Source organism: Anopheles merus, unplaced genomic scaffold (assembly GCF_017562075.2).
Source record: "Anopheles merus strain MAF unplaced genomic scaffold, AmerM5.1 LNR4000308, whole genome shotgun sequence".
In the NCBI taxonomy this organism is placed as follows: Eukaryota; Metazoa; Arthropoda; class Insecta; order Diptera; family Culicidae; genus Anopheles; species Anopheles merus.
Window position 1 is genome coordinate 36,918 of NW_024427888.1, and position 17,329 is coordinate 54,246.

Here is a 17,329-nt window from a genome sequence, read left to right on the forward strand (position 1 = left end):
GATTTGCATCTTGTTGTGTCCGTAAGTGAAGTTTCGTGACCCTACTATTGTTTTCCTGACGACTACTACTGTGTTCACGATATTTTTGCCTTCTATTCGTGGCTCCTTCGACGTTTATCCGCAGCTGCATCAAAAATGGAAGATGTGTGTTATGCTTGTTCTGAAGCACTGGGGCCGGTAGAAGGGTCAATTACGTGCCTGTATTGTGAGGGTACTTACCATCTGGGGTGCACGAAAGTGTTTCTGTGATCGATTAAGTGAAAACGATACCTTCTCTGCACTGGAACTTCATTGGATGTACTAATGCAATGGGTAATCTGCGAAGCAAAGTGTTCAAGGGTACGGGTATGCAAGTCGGGTTTGAAGCTGCCCTCACAGCTGCCGTTGAGGCCATGAAGTCTATTTTAGTCCCACCGGTAGTGCAGGAGATTCAGGATGCTTTTGCCGGATTTGCCGCGTCTCACTCAGCATTCTTCCAGCACTGCTATCAATTTCCCCAGATGCACTTCCAAAACGAAAAAGAGGGAGATTATTTCGCGAAGTAGTTGCATCCTCAGATACTATTATGTTTGCTGTAATTAAAGTTTGGGCTTATTCACTTAAAAGACTACATTTCATTAAGCGGTCTGAATGGGTAGAGAGTAACAAAGAGAAAAAATGTGCCTTGCTTTTCCGATGACAAGTCATCAGTTGTCTAGCTGGGTGACAGTCGTCACCACACGTTTGCAGTTCGCTGTTACACATACACAACATTTCCTCTCGGCTTTAGAAAATAAGAGCTTATGGAAAAAACGTCGATGATGGCAGAACTATTGTTGATTGATGATGATCTTGTTGTAGTGATGGACTTGCAGGAGGCGTCGCAAAGGTTTGATCTTCGGAATCGGCGCTAACTGATGATTCAGTAGGTTCGGGATCAGTAGAGGCTGTTGCTGATGCAGTTTCGTTAGTGTAGAAACGGAATCGTCTGTTCGCAATGCCGATAGCAAGACTTGTCTGTTATATGCATGCTCTTCAAATGACCAAATAATGTGATCGATGTCATGATAGCCTTTTCCGTTGGAACGCAGCTTGGAATCAGCTAGGTTAATACGAAATAAGTGGGCATTTAACGCATAGTGATTTGACATCAGATGCGATACCAAGCCTCTATCCAGTGGCGGATTTAACGGTACGCGGACTGAGCGGCCGCGGGGGGCCCCGTCAATTTAGGGGCCCCGTGAATGGTAATTCCAGCATATGCAAAAGTGTGTACAGTAGCCTCATCGAAAACTTCTGTGCCCAATAGGGGCCTCATGGCGAATTTTATAATTTCGTTTCCTAGACTTGAAAAAAAGATCAAGTATAATTATTAGTTGTTAGGCAGTGTGTTAGATCGTCATCAGGAAGTTTGTGATCTAGTTTACACTGTACTCTAGTTTAAATTTCCATTTCCAACACTGTTAACAAGGCATACAAGATGCTAGGTTTAATCTTTCGACAATTATGTGAATGTAATGATGTCTTATGTCTTAAGTCGTTGTTTACTGGTGTGCTCGTGCATGGAGTATTGCTCAATTCTTTGGTTTCCGAATTGCACTACGATGATTAACACAATAGAGGCAATAAAACGGAAGTTTACAAGACTTGCCTTAAAAGGCGACAATTCGGAGGACTTAGAACCATACCAAATTATCGCTCGCGTTGCCTTCTGCTTGGCCTATAGAAGCTCAAACACCGTTTTAAGGTAAAACAGTGTGTATTTGTTGCTAAAGTATTCGTCTAAAAACGAATTAGACCTTTTTTATTCTAGAATAGCAACATCTACGTGCCATCGAGACCTCTTCGCTCTCATAACTTGCTTGTTGGTGAGAGCAGACATACCTTATATGGATACAATGAGCCGTTACTAACTATGTCAAGGCAATTCAATACACGGTCCTATCACTTTGATTTAATTCAAAGACCAACATTTAAAGAGAATATTTTACTAATTTACAATTTTGACGACACCAGATTAAAGCAGATGTTAGGGAAATAAGTTAGGATTAGGTGTTAAATAATTAATAATAATAAATTATTAAATTAAATTATTAATTAATTAATAATGATAAATTAATAAACTAAATTATTAATTAATTAATAAATTAATAACCTATCCGAGTAGTCCAGGGATCAAACCCCCCCCCCTCCCGGCAGCAAACCGTCACGCTGAGTTTAAAACAAAGCCAAGTGTAATACCCTCCCTCCCCTCGCTCGACACCAACAGGGGGCCTCAACTTCTTTTACCGCTTAGGGCCCCCGATACCCTAAATCCGCCACTGCCTCTATCCGCTTTAATTGCTTTGAACCAGGTGAAGCGACCTTGGCCGCTACGATAGAGGCCGTCGATGACAGCTGATAACGGCGGCCGTATCCGCACAGGCGGCTAAAGAACACGAACCGTGAAGTAGGAGAGAAGGTGAGAGAAAGATGATTGTGAGAATGGAGAGAGGACAAGGTGGATGATCGAAGGAGCTAAGGGACGATGGCGGTAAAAAGATGAAGGAGATTCTGGTGTCGGTGCTTGGCTAGAGCAGAAGTGTAGAGAATTAAAATAAAAAGTTTGGTGTTGGGGATCATAAAAATTAGTATTTTATTCCTTATAAATAGTTCTAACCGTTTCACAGGGTTGTAATACAACATTTAAAGACGATATTGAGCGATGATGTCGCCCCAGTTCATATGCATGCTACATAGCCTGCCATCGATCCATACGTAATTGCCTCGCTAGGCCTAGAAAATCTTGTGGGGTTATCGATCTATCATACAACTGTCTTTCTCGAGCCCCGGCTATGGCAAGTAGGTCAGCTATCTCATTTCCTGGTATGTTGCAATGCGAAGGAATCCATATTAAGTATTTGCTTTTTATTGAACCAACCGTTCGGAGGACTTCCACAGCACTTTGACTATCTGTAAAGATGCAAAAATGGTCGGGTGTTCTTGAGCCTATTACTAATAGTGCATAGAAACTTGCTGCGAGTTCTGTGATGTATAGCGAACATGACTGTTTCAGATTAAATGATACTCTTGAGTTGTCCTGGAGTTAAAGACGCTGTTGCGAAGATCGTTTTTGCAAAAGGTTTCTGAAAACATGACTGTTTCAGATTAAATGATACTCTTGAGTTGTCCTAGAGTTAAAGACGCTGTTGCGAAGATCGTTTTTGCAAAAGGGCTAAGATTTAGAATTTAAAACGGAAACCAAGTTTTTGTAGCGAATTCTTGTTTCTTTATTCTATCATTATAAAAAAAAACGTCTTGGCTTCTCCGCGATTTGTTCCTTTTTTGGAGAGCTGGTTGTTTACTTATATTTGAGTGCCGTCTATTTTCAACAATCTCTTTTCCACGATTTCTCTTTACGCCATCTAGTGGACTCTGATAGCACCGATAAATATTAAAAATTACAGATGTTCGGAATCATTCAAACATCAACAATCCGCTGTCAGTTAAGGCCCAACAATAATATCCGTTCCCCATCTACCGTTTTTGAAGAGTAAAGACGTTTAACAGCTACTACTCTTATAGATTCACAAGAATGATTTACCCCACCAATACCATATTTAATTTAATTTTTATTTCTTTTTTTTAATTTAATTTAATAATTTACTCGGTTGAATACTCCAGGTCCTCTAACACTCCTACGATCTCGACAACCGAACCAGGAATACACCCTTAGAGTTTATTTACTTGCAGACGATCGTTCACCGCTACACGGATACGCTTTGGGAGTACTCTCAGCACATCTTTTACCGATGCATATTTCGTATCAAATAATTTTTCAATTGCTCTAGTTTCAAGAGGTTTGGCACTAGGCATAAAATAAACACGAAATTCACCATCCCATGATGTAGGATATGCACGCGCTGTCGGTTCTACGTTCACTTTTCATTTTTTTTCAGCATCTTGAAGGCTTTCAAGCTTTCTTTTAGATGGATCAGCTTTAGCTTTTAAGAGTGTAAATCCCTCCGTATCATCAGACCCCATATAATCTGTCTCTATTGTAGCCAATTTTTTTATACGGAATTACTTTTCTAATATGAGGTTACATATGCACAAAGTTTTATTTTGGTTCACCCAACAAGGCAAAACAAGATACCACTACACATACATACTAACAGTACTAATACCAACAGATTACTATGCACGGTATACAACACAGCATCATGTAGATGAGAGTCACCTGGTACTCGATTCTCTCTCCACTCACACTTCGACTGCTTACTAACTTATGCGTATAAGCGTACTAACGTACGTGCCGCAATTTTCATCACAGAAATGAGACAGTTTTGTATGTATTTGTGTGATCTGCTGTAGGGAATATGCGGAGCGAGCAGGAATATGTTCGATCTCGTCCAAGGTTAGAGGCAGAATGACCCAATCCTAATTGATTGAGGGTAAATGTTTTGAGGTTATAAAGTTTTTTTTTGAGAAGGTAATTTACGAGGTTCAAGAGGTGAAATGCGGCGGCCGCGTGGTAACATGCCCATCGTTGGTTCAAACTACATATGGACCGCCCCCCCGTAACAAGGACTGGCTATCCGGCAGCGTGGTACTGAATACAGATATTCCCCAATATACGATATTAATGCGGACCGGAGGCAACAGCGTATCTCGAATATTAGCGTAAGTCAAATTTCGAGATTTTCAGTCAAATTATAGCAAATTTTCGTATAATTTTGCTTGCAATGGGATTTAGCCACTAAATTAGCTATTTGATCTGTATCAATTGAAGATTACAATTTAAAAATGGTTTTTAAGATTCGGTCAAAAGAGAATTTATTTTGCATTTGACATTTGATGTGTGAAATCAGTACAAATTGCTTAACGAACTGTTAAATTAAGAAAATCACGCATACCAAAATCGCGTGTATCGAGTATGGCGTATATCGAGGAATACCTGTACAGATTGTTTTCAAGTCAGTTTCGAATTTAAACGTTGTTATTCACTGCATGCAAGATGTTAATCCATCATCATCCACATCATATGATATTTCGTTTACATCATAATTTTGAAATTCTTCATCATCCACATCAATATGATATTTCATTCCCATCATAATTTTAAAATTCTTTGCGTCTCAAGCTGGATTGAGTTTGACAGTTCTTTGGGATGTGTTTAAAATCATGTGTAAAAACTGAAATTTTATTATGAAGCAAATACACCATTCGATGGCTGTTGAAAACCATCTTGGAGGCGGTGAATAATTATGTGCACATTAGAAAGTGACTTGAAAACCCCTGTAAGTCTTAAAAATCTTATAGGCCTGCATGACCGCGTAGGACGTTACGCCAAATAGAAAAAGAAGACAAATTTACGAGTGAGTCGATGAGCTTTGATCGGATAAACTTCTAACGACGTTGACTTCTCCTGTCGTTATTTGGTGAAGAAAATATTTATTTATCTAATGACCAAGTTTTTTGAAATTCGGTTAGCTTACTCATACGTTCAAATCGTTCTTCCAATGCAACTAATCGTGGCCTTGCTAAATTTGCATTCACTTTTGGACGTTGAGGAATCCAAACAAGATATGTAAATTTTATAAAAGGAAAGAAAAGGAAAAGAGTCAAATTGAGAAGGCAACCACATTAGTTTCAGACGAGACAAGTAATGGGTCTGATGATACAGTCATGTCTGTCTAGAGTTCAAATTTTCAATGATTTTCAGTACATATATCGGAATGAAAGACAAAACCAAAAATTGAGGGCCGCATGCCGCTTGCGGGTCAACCTGCAAGACATTTAGTTTGGAGACCCATGTAGGATACCGTGAGAGACATTTAGCTGCGTCAGTTTGTCTTTGCTCATGGTATCATAACATGTAATCATCACGAACGTTCATAACATCATCAGCATGAGCAAAAGATAGAAAAAAACTCAGATCTTGCGTTGAAGAGAACGAAGTATGAACAGATGGTTTATAAATAACGAACTGTACCTTAATGCGGTAGTTTATCTTACCACGCACACGCATGGTTTGGTGGGAGAATTGAATGTGATTTTTTCTCACAATTTTGTTTTGATGTATACCAGACTGGTCGGTGGATGAATCAGTCTGTCTGTGAATTTTGTTAGCGCCGGATAGAAATTTGCTCGGTCGGTTGTTCACTTATAACAGTCAAATTTAGTTATCGATAGTTCTGATCGCGCTAACATTCGTGTGAGACTGTAGATTATACACTTTGATAGCATTGTTAGTTATTAATCGTTGCTTTTCTTTTAGCTAGTCTTCGGCGGAGCCACTTGATTTCAATACTGTACGAAGTGCTTACATTTAAAGATATATTATCAAGATGAAGACTTTGATTGCTCTGTTAATGCGGACCGTGATCAATCAATAAATCAAACAAACTTTTTTTCAATGGACGGGAAAAACGAATCTATGAATCTATCTCTGCCCCATGTGTTTTGTGATGGTCTGTTATGTTTGACCAACATATCAGCGAACATTTATAACCTTGCATTAATGATATTTGCGTCTTAAAACCCTTGGATAATTGCAGCGAATCAAGTTTAAAGACAAACTAAAATAAACAAGATTAATGATGTGTACTAAATTGGTGCTGCTGCTCTGGATGGTGACTATATCTGAACATTTAGCCATGATTACTAGCAATCCCATCGGAGGTAACGTTTTCTACGAAGAAAATTGCCATCAGAATGGGATGCTTGTTTTGTATCGCATCAAATTAGTAACTAGATGGTCAAAAAAACTCTTTCCTAAACACTATCCAGAATTTCGGCCTCCTCCACATTGGAGTATGACGTTAGGTAAGTTGAATGTCTAGATTAATTTATAGTATTAGGACATCAATTATGACGTGCATCAAATAACGAGGTCAAGTGATTTAAGAGCTGTTGATTTTGTAATGATGGGACATGATATAAGTATAGCAATTGATTTTGGCAGATCAAAAGTTGAATTGAATCAGAAGTCTAACTTCGGTTTCGAGATTGAATCAAATTAGACGATTGTAACATAATAGATGAAATGTATTTTTATATTGTGATATTGTAATTATTTAACTACAAATAATTATAATTATTATAATTATGATTATAAAAAATAATTATTTATTACAAATAATTTAACTAGAAAAAAAATTTACAATATGGATGGATTGATGGATGGTATATTAGTGTTATAAATGAAGCTTCAAAAATAAAACTATATTGAATATGAGCTCACTAAACACAAATTATTTGAACGTAAATAATATGCAGCCACTTTCCCAAACACGATCGAAGCGGGAACGATCGACGGAGGAAAATAAAGTCATTTCTCGATTGGCATTTATCTGTCATACTTAGACTTTGGTACAAAACCTCTCGTACGTGTAATAAGACAAGAGTGCGGTTCTGTCACCTTTCACATTTATTATTTAATTTATTGATTTTCTTGGCTTTATCCGAAAAAAATCATTCTTTGTTTACTATTTGTGTAGTTTATATTCATCATTATCAAGAAATTCAATACGCTCTATTGACATTGATAGTAAAAATCTACTCTGGAGCAAATCGGAATTGAGCATGCCTAATTCCGATTTTCCGACTGCCATCTATCTGTCAAACCCTGTTTGAAGGATCGATTCCAAAATCGAATGACAGTTTTTTTCCTGTGTCTAATAAGGCCTTAAAGGTCGACATGAGAAACTCATTTTTTACATATGGTAGCACATTTGCCTCTCAAATTTAAAAATAGGTAAAAAGAGCAGCGGATTTGATATTGTGGTTGTGTTGAAATATGTTTAGCATTGTATTAGTGCTTGAATATGTTTGCTTAGAAGTTGAAATATAAATTAAACCAAAACATATGAAATAAAATACATTTATAAACATAACTAATATTTTGAATGTAACTATCAATACGGTCATGCCGGTGCCAATGCAGGTTTTCGAGACATATTTAGTAGCACACAGCCACATATTTCCTCCACAGAGGAGGATGGTGGGGGGGGGGGGTGTCCATATGAGGCTTGAATAATCGATGGACATGGTATTCTTGATATTTACTACGGGACTATCCTTTTAACCCATATATGTAGAATATTTGAAGTATTTTTAAGAGTATTTGTACATGTACTGTAATCTATTTTAGAGCGAATTATAATCAAACTATTTATATTTAAATTATAAATTTGTAATTTTAATTATACTGACGCAAACCACCTAACAATATGCCCGTCATGGGTTCAGACCCCTAATGGACCGGGCCGTTATATGCAGGACTGCTTGTCCTGCCATGTGTAATCAGCAGGGTAAAGCGAAGCAAAATGGGCATATGGGGCAAATTGGGCACCTTCTATTTAAGCATGATTTCACTACACAGATAGATTCCAATGATCAAAATGTATTGATTGGAGTGTTCTATGAACACCATGTAAGTTTTATAACCCTCTAATTACAAATAACCAAGAAAAATGCAGATTAAGATTTAGTAACATATTGATATATTTTTTTCCGCTTCGAAAATAAGCTTAAACCAATGTCACAGGGATGCGTGAAAGTTTTAAATTATATTTTTGTAAAGATATGCTATTCCTATACAATTTATCTTAAAAGTTTGCTTGCAAACTTCAACGAGAGAGGTAAAAGTAAGGCTCAGCCCTCTACGTTACGCTAACGTTACGCGTAACGCCTGTTTATCTCAAACCCAAGCACCATTTTTGTTGAACGCCTGATTTAATCGTCTTGGATGGGCCAATTGACCGATAATTCTGGCTTAGTATTAATTATTTTTATGTATTATTATGAAAGGCAGAAAATTGAAATAATTATACAAAAGTTCAGTAATCGATCACAAAAATTGTGTGATATATCATTTAAAAATATTTAAAATTGATATTGAATTATTATTATTTTACTATCATTAACATCAGTGAGTGTTAAAACAACTTCAGTAATTACTCAAATCATTTAAAATTAAATTATATATATTTTTTTAATATTTATTTTTTATTTGCCCACCTCTTGGTAAAACCAGGGCATTGAATTGGTAGGGCATGTAATTTCATAGTTAATGTAGTTAATCAATACATCTCATATATTTGATATACAAAATATGATGTGAATATATTTTATTTCCTTCTTATTCATAATGCTAATTAAATTTAGTTTCCATTTTAAGGGTTTTTACATTCCCATGGTTTTTGTTTGTGAAGCACAGTGTAATGATGTACAAAAATAAAACTTTTTGGGACTTATATTTGTAACAATTAGCTTAAAGTATCATTACAGCTAATTTTTTTTATTCAAACACTCTAAAACAGTTGCTTGCATGGACGAAACTGTAATAAAAATGTTGTTTGGGAATATTTTAAGAGATGTAACGCTTCTCCAATGTAACGTAAAGGGCTGAGCCTTTCTTTGGTAGAAGCGTTACATCCGTTAAAATATTCCCAAGCAAAATTTTTATTACAGTTTTGACCACGCGACCGACCAGTATACATTGATTCAATAAACAATATTTTAAATTGCAATGTAAAGAAAGTTAATTGCTTTAAGATGAATCGATTTCTTTAAGAATTTTTAATTAGAAGTAAATAACAGGTTTCATATTTATCATTGTTGTATTATGGTTTATGAGAAATAGTCTGAAAGTATGAAGTTCGTAAACACCCTTAAAGCTTTAAATTAGAGCAGGGGTCTACAAACTTTTCAATTCGTGGGCCACATTGCTTCGTAAATAATGTTTTTGAAGACCATTTTGACGTTACTTTTGGTAATGAGAACGTTGAAATCTCGTTTTCATATGAAAATACTTAATGAATATTTTGAAATCATCCATTTTTATTTTATAGTAACTAGATTTTTGTCTTGGTTTAGTAAAAATTAAAAATTTAATGAAAATTGTGAAAGTAATATAATATTTACAGTATCCTTTGCAACACCACTGTGGGCCGCAATTTAGGCTTTCGAGAGCCGCATGCGGCCCGCAGGTCGTAGTATGGAGACCCCTGAATTAGAGTAACATTTCCAATAGGTAAAAAATATTAAATATCGAAAATATATTTAAAAAAATGGAAATGTATGTAATATAATTATTACCTTTTCAATCTATGTTTCCGGTCATTTTGAATAAAAATAACTTTAGATGCGAGGGCTTTTATTAAAAGTGAGGTTAAGGAAATTTAATAAATACTTGTATATATTTCATTTTCCTTTTTTATCAAAAGCTCAGTAAATAAATTAATAAAAAAAATTTGTTATTCACCCTTTTTTATGTAAAAGATTGTAAAAATTGTAATTCTTTAAGTTGTTACAACTCTGATTGATGTTAAAAATGATAGCCTAATAATAATATAATAATTTTTTTACTCATAAATTATCAATGAATTTTATCTTTATTAGCGCTTGATGTACTTTATTATGTTGGTTCAAAAATTGTTGCTTTTGTAATTATCATAAACAAACAATATTAAAACTATCATAAAAATAAACAATATTAAGACATGATTATCTATTAATTGGCTCATCCACGGCGGTAAAAACAAGCGTTCAAAAATGCTGCTTGGGTTTGCGATCAACAAGCGTTACGCGTAACGCTGAGAAAAGTAACAGTTTTTGAGCAAACATAAAAAAGTACAGCAATTGCGATTAAAGATCAATTCATTAAGAATTACAATTATAACAATTTTAAACACAAAAAGGATTAATAATGAAAAAATGAATAATTATTATGTTACCCAGCTATCGATAAAATAGGAAATTGAAAGAAAAAAGTATTTATTAATCTCATTTTTTGCTTTAAAAATAACCTTGGACCTAAACTAATTTTTATTCAAAATGGCCGGAAACATAGATGGAATAGGTAATAAATATATTTTATATATTCATTTTTTTGTGTATATTTTTAATATTTTATATTTTCTGCTTATTGGAAATGTTACTCTAATTGAAAGCTTTAAGGGTGTTAACGAACTCCATACTTTCAGACTATTTTTCATAAACCATAATGCAACAATGAAAAATATTAAACCTGTTATTTACTTGTAATTAAAAAATGTAATCTCGTAGATATCGGTTCATCTAAAAGCTGTTAATTTTTTTTTACCTTAATTAAATTATGATGATAGTGGCCGAAAAATAGTTCACACCCACGTTCTCTTTCTCCCCTCCTTCCCCTCTTCCACATCCTTTCACCTCGCTTTATCATTATTGGTTCTTGCTCTTCAGCTACATTGAACGAGAGGTTGAAAAGGTTTCGATCGCAGCGGGGAAAGAACGATACAAGTTACACTCAGAATTCTGTAGTTGCACGCTTTTGCTTGAATTTGTGGGATTTTTTAAATATATTGGCCTAATGTTTAGCTAAAGCAGAGCTAAACAATGTCATCAACGATGTGTTAGGATAGTTTTCCAATAGGTGTGCCGTGCAACTGTCGAGGATGTCTCAAAATCAGAATATTGATGTCCTACTTTAGGTAGCCGCTACTGTAGGTCCAGATACTGTATACGCTCAGTAATCCGCAGTTTTGACAATCAAATTCATGAGATGAAACAATGTTTGGCCATAAGTAGTAAAATATGCTTAAACAGATAAATTTCCTGCTATTTTTAAAATTATTAACATTCTTTGTACAACATGAAAATGTAGGTAATGTAATAATCAACTCAAGAACTGCGACAAAAAAATTAAAAAAAAACACATTAAAACTTCATTCGATGATCCGCACTCGATTCAAATACGGATTACCGAGCGTGCACTGTATGTCACGGAAACATTTTTACATTATTTTAGAGGTAACAGCTCATACCGGCAATTACAGGCTTTCGATACTTATTAATTACCATGCAGCCAGATAGTCAATCTTTGCTTAGGGCGACAGTCTATACGAAGCTTGAACCCAAGATGGGCATGTTTTTAAGTCGTCCGAATTGACAATAGCACCACGGGACCCTCTGATGTAAAAAAGGGAAAACAACTAGACTGCTTTGCATAGTGCCATGATTAAGACAGATTCAGATACTATACAAGTCCCGAATTATAAAAGCGAGCATTATGGGTTTGAGATCAGTTCCAGTACCCGTAGGTTTATGTAACAGGATCTACATGGGGTCGGGATCGGTTCCAGCATCGTTATGGGTTTAGTGTAAGTTCCGGTATGAGTTCGGGATCAATGTCAGGACCAGTATGGTTTTTGTAGCAGTTATCCAAGCTGTGGTCCGGGGCGTGAAAAGAAATGGTCCCCGAAAGCATTTTTTAAATAGAAAAGCTTAATACACTACACAATGTGCATATTTTCTCCATAATCGAGATAAACATTTCAACAGGAATGTGTAGAAAAAGATATTTTGGACATATTTTGGATCAAAAGATTTCAACAGAGTCTTCAAAATGTTACCCCTGTAAAAGTGGTCTGCGGCAAAGCTAATTGATCTGTGATCCTAAAAAGGTTGGAGATCATTGCGGTATGGGATCGGGATCAATTCCACGACCGGTATGGTGTCAGGATCAGTTTAAAAATCGGTTATGGGTTATGATTAGTTCCTGTGCCAGGTTTATGACAATAAACAATAAACACATACATTCAGAATTCAATAATTGAATGCTTTTTTGTTGACATATTTTTTAATTGACCGCTCGATAGTTGGCTGACAGTTCAATTACAAAGCATGCGGTTGTATGGAAAACTCGGCTTTTGAAAATTATAAAAATCTCATGGCCTGCCGAGAGAAAATTCTGTAATTTTTTGTAACAAAAAACGTGCCAAATAAAAAGCACATATTCAACAGTTGGCAGGGAATCGAAGTTCAACCAGTGAGTTCAGACGGTATATGGGATTGGAATTAGTTCCAGCACCAGAACGATTTCTGTAAAATTTCAGAATGGACATGGGACATTAGTTCCAGGATAGGTATGAATTTCGAATCAGTATTTTTTTAATGCATTCCTTGGAACTAAATGTCACCAGGAGTTTGCGTTGCCTTTTCAAAAGTCCTTAGCACGCATCCAAAAGTTATGAAATACCCTCGAAACTATCTTACAAAACCCTGTAACTGGGTCAAATTAACTAGTCCTATAACAAATTTTACAAAAAGGTTCTCATTTTCAATCTCTCACGCTATTAGACGCTATAAGCTATTGAGCGTAACGCTATAGAGCGTTACTTTTTCACTCTATAGTGAGACGATGTTGGTTAATGAGTTGATGTTGGGAGCGGATAGCTTGGATGATTTTTGTACGGAGTTGGTTGTCTTGCATTCTTAGCACCAACATAGCGATTCATCGATGTAGGCGTTGGACGAAAAACGACAATCATGTTTTCGTCAAACAAACAAATATCGAGATCCTCAAAGCGCTGCGACTCATTGATTAGTACCTGTGCAAAATGACGCCGCGGAAGGCGCTGACGATGTTTTCGAGTATGCCGCATTAAGCTGACTTTGTGTAGATACTACCAGATCTGCTACAATGCACCTTATCGGCTGCTAAAATATTCTCCTTGGTGGACGCGGAACACCCTTAAAGGCACTTTACACGGTAGCAACGCAATCAGCTATGCAATCAGTAACGCCGAATTGCAACCCCCTAATTGTGATTTTTGATAACGTTTACGATTTGTGTCCAATCGATAACCAAGCGCCACAGATTAACAACTGGAAAATCAAATATCCATAGACAAAAAATGAAAGCTCCATAGCTTCACTGGTTTGCTCCATAGATGGCTTATTACAACTCATCATCATATTGTTGTCCTTTTCTTGCAATTTGTTTCGCCTTGCTTCATCTAATCATGGCATATATACCCTTCTAACTTTCTAAGCAAAAATCTATAAGAATGGTCGTGTGGTGTGTTTAGATACACGGGTGCCGACACCAACGACCATTACTTATCTGAGGAGTTTTTTTGTACGTCAGGTGTCCCTCAGGGTTGTGTGCTAAGTCCTCTTCTGTTTTCTTTGTTCATCAATGATGTTTGTAATGTTTTGCCTCCTGATGGTCATCTCCTTTATGCGGATGATATCAAAATCTTTTTACCTGTGTCTTCTTCTTCTGATTGTTTGAGACTTCAGCATTACTTTAAAGCTTTTGTTCATTGGTGTTCATCAAATTTACTTCGCCTGTGCCCTGAAAAATATTCTGTTATTTCTTTCTCTCACTCTCTTTCTGCTATTTTTTTCAACTATCCTCTATCTAACTCGTCCCTCTCTCGTGTTATGTCCATCCGTGACCTTGGAATTATACTTGACAGTCGTCTTAACTTTAAACTGCAGCTTGATGAGGTTCTACTAAAAGGTAATCGAACCCTTGGGTTTATTTTACGTTTTACCTCTATTTTAGAGATCAAAGCTACCTAAGAAACCTTTATTGTGCTCTGGTAAGGCCTCTTCTTGAATATGCTAGTATCATCTGGAATCCTCCTACTATTGATGGCTGTTCGAGAATTGAAAGCATTCAGCGCCTCTTTACCAGGATTGCTATTCGTCGTTTGTTCGGTGCTGGCTCACTACCTCCCTATGAAACGCGATTGCAGTGATTCAATCTTCACTATTTAAGCTTCCGCCGCCAAGTGTCTCTGGCATGTTTTCCCAATCGACCAAAACGCGATGAATGGGTAAAACTATGGACCTGAGATGGGGCCCTATCTCAGTACCCAAACTGGTACCCAAAGGCAGACAATTTTGGACTTATTTTTTGAGAGAGAGCGAAAAAGCTGATGCTTCTTCCCTCTTCTCACACTTCTCTCTAGAATTTCATTTGTATGAGTTCTAGGAGAAGGGGAAAGGGGAGGAGATGTAGCAAGTGAATTAAATTGATGAGGAGAGGGGAGAGAAACACATTCATTCACCAGTCACCGCCAATATCGAGGATTTGATATTGACCGGTGGTGTTTGGGGTATCGGCGTTCCATGTGGACCACGGATGCTAAATGAAAACAATGTGTATAATTTCGTACAGTATCTGATTGACACGGAACCTTACAAATGTTTCTGCGCGGTTGAATCAGGAATCGCGCATCGAATCGATGGAAGAAGGGAGTACGAACGAGGGGGGAGAAGAGGAAGCACAGAGAAAAATGATGCACATTCACTCATACATTCTTACAACAGTAGGCAATTCGCGAGAACATGAAATCGAGAGAGTATATTTCAACGCTCGCGAATGAGTGCAAGCAGGTGCGGTATAGAAGATAAAGCAAGACAGCCCAGTTTTTGTTCAAGCTAGGTCCAAAATGTTTCCTTGGGTTATTGGTGGCTTATTACTTTCTGATACTGATGCTCCTGATTTACTCTCGTCCATCTCGTTGTATTTTTCCTTTCGTTCCCTTCGTCCTCGCGATCCTCTGTCAATTGAAACACGTCATACTCTTTATACTTTCAATGATCCTATTCTATCCTGTTTCAGGTTGTTTAACCACTTTTACCATCTCTTTGATTTCGACTCCTCTCTCAACTCTTTCCGTAACCGTATTTTTTCTTCTAATTCTCTTTAATTATTCTTCTAAGTTTTCATTAGGTTTGATAGTCTCTACGCTCTACCTATGTTTTTTTTCTTTAATTTTTTTTGCTAGGTCAAGACTAGTTTTAGTTAGGCTTAGTTTTTCATGAATTATTTTATTTATTTGTTAGGGTTTATTTAGTTTTAAGTCTACTTTATTTAGCCTTGATGGCGGATATTGAATTAATAAATGAAATGAAATGAAATTACTCAAATCTTGCTTGCTTCAGTGCTGGTGATTTTCAATTGAAGTTTAGTATTTAAACAATCGTATCACCGTTATAGTTCTAGCGATGCATAACTTCAATGCGAAACCATATAACAGTACAGAGGGAATGAGAAAGCTCTCCTCCAAGAGAGGAAGCTCCACCCAAACGACCAAACGCCATGAATGGGTAAAAATATGGACCAGAGATGGGGCCCTATCTCAGTACCCAAACTGGTACCCAAAGGCAGACAATTTTGGACTTATTTTTTGAGAGAGAGCAAAAAGCTGATGCTCCTCCCTCTTCTTCCACTTCTCTCTAGAATTTCATTTGCATGAGTTCTAGGAGAAGGAGAAAGGGGAGGAGATGTAGCAAGTGAATTAAATTGATGAGGAGATGGGAGGACACATCCACAAGTCACCGCCAATATCGAGAATTTGATATTGGCCGGAGGTGTTTGGGGTATCGGCGTTCCGTGTGGACCAAGGTCGATTTAAAAATATCAGGTGGTGGACTCTAGTACATTTTGACAATTCGTCACTTGACGTAAGGTCCCCAGAATTTAAACTTTGTTTACATTTATTAAATTTGTTCATATAATTTATCTACCCCATTTTTTCGATTAAACATTCTTTAAAAATATATTTCGGATTTCGCGAGTTCTTATTTAACATTAAAACATGGATTAAAGTGTGTTATTTTGTGTTATTCCGTGAAATTATTCTATAATTCATTGTGTTTTCGTCATTTTTGATGATAACAATTAAGTAAGCATTATTTTTTTCAATTTTCACATTAATTCCTCATTATCTACGAGCCACATGAACAATTTACGTGAGATTAGAACTCTTACTCACATGATTTTAAATTTCGTGCATAAAAAATCATCAAATCTTTTGTTAATATGTCTCATTTTTTCGATAAAACAATAGACACACAAATGCACATAATTACAAAGAAATCTGTTCTATTTGTTAAGTTTTGTGTGTGGAAACCAATGCTTACCGGTTCTAAAATGACGTAAAGTTCCTCAACTATGGCGACCCCCAAAGGCCCTAATCCACCACCTTATGTTTTTAATCCACCTTGGTGTGGACCACGGATGCTAAATGAAAACGATGTGTCTATTTTGTAGATTATTTCATTGTCACGGAACCTTACAAATGTTACTGCGCGGTTAAATCAGGAATCGCGCATCGAATCGATGGAAGAAGGAGAGTACGAACGAGGGGGGAGAAGAGGAAGCACAGAGAAAAACGATGCACATTCACTCATACAATCTTACAGCAGTAGGCAATTCGCGAGAACTTGAAATCGGGAGAGTATATTGCAACGCTCGCGAATGAGTGCAAGCAGGTGCGGTATAGAAGATAAAGCAAGACAGCCCAGTTTTTGTTCAAGCTAGGTCCAAAATGTTTCATTGGGCACTGGTTGAGTATCCCTCAAACATATACGCGTCACCAGCTTTTGCTATTTTCAGAATGCATGAGTCGTTTGCCGTCTGCTAAACAAAGTCTTTTTATTTCGTTTAGGTAGAGAGCTTGAGTCGTTTAGAACTCGTTTAGTGATCGTTTTGTGGATTTGTGCCACTTGGTAAGCAATCCAATTTTTAAATTAAAAATTAAAAATTGAAAAAATAAGGTTAATAATTAAAATGAGTTTTTTT

The 17,329-nt window shown here is 36.5% G+C and overlaps 1 long non-coding RNA gene across 1 annotated transcript; it reads left to right on the forward strand.

The window, feature by feature from the left end:
* Nucleotides 1-6,019: 6,019 nt before the first annotated feature.
* LOC121602126 lies at nucleotides 6,020-17,258 on the forward strand. Its single transcript, XR_006006291.1, has 3 exons — nucleotides 6,020-6,111; nucleotides 6,239-6,786; nucleotides 17,196-17,258. It is a non-coding gene; the product is annotated as an uncharacterized LOC121602126 (long non-coding RNA).
* The last annotated feature ends 71 nt before the right edge of the window (nucleotides 17,259-17,329 follow it).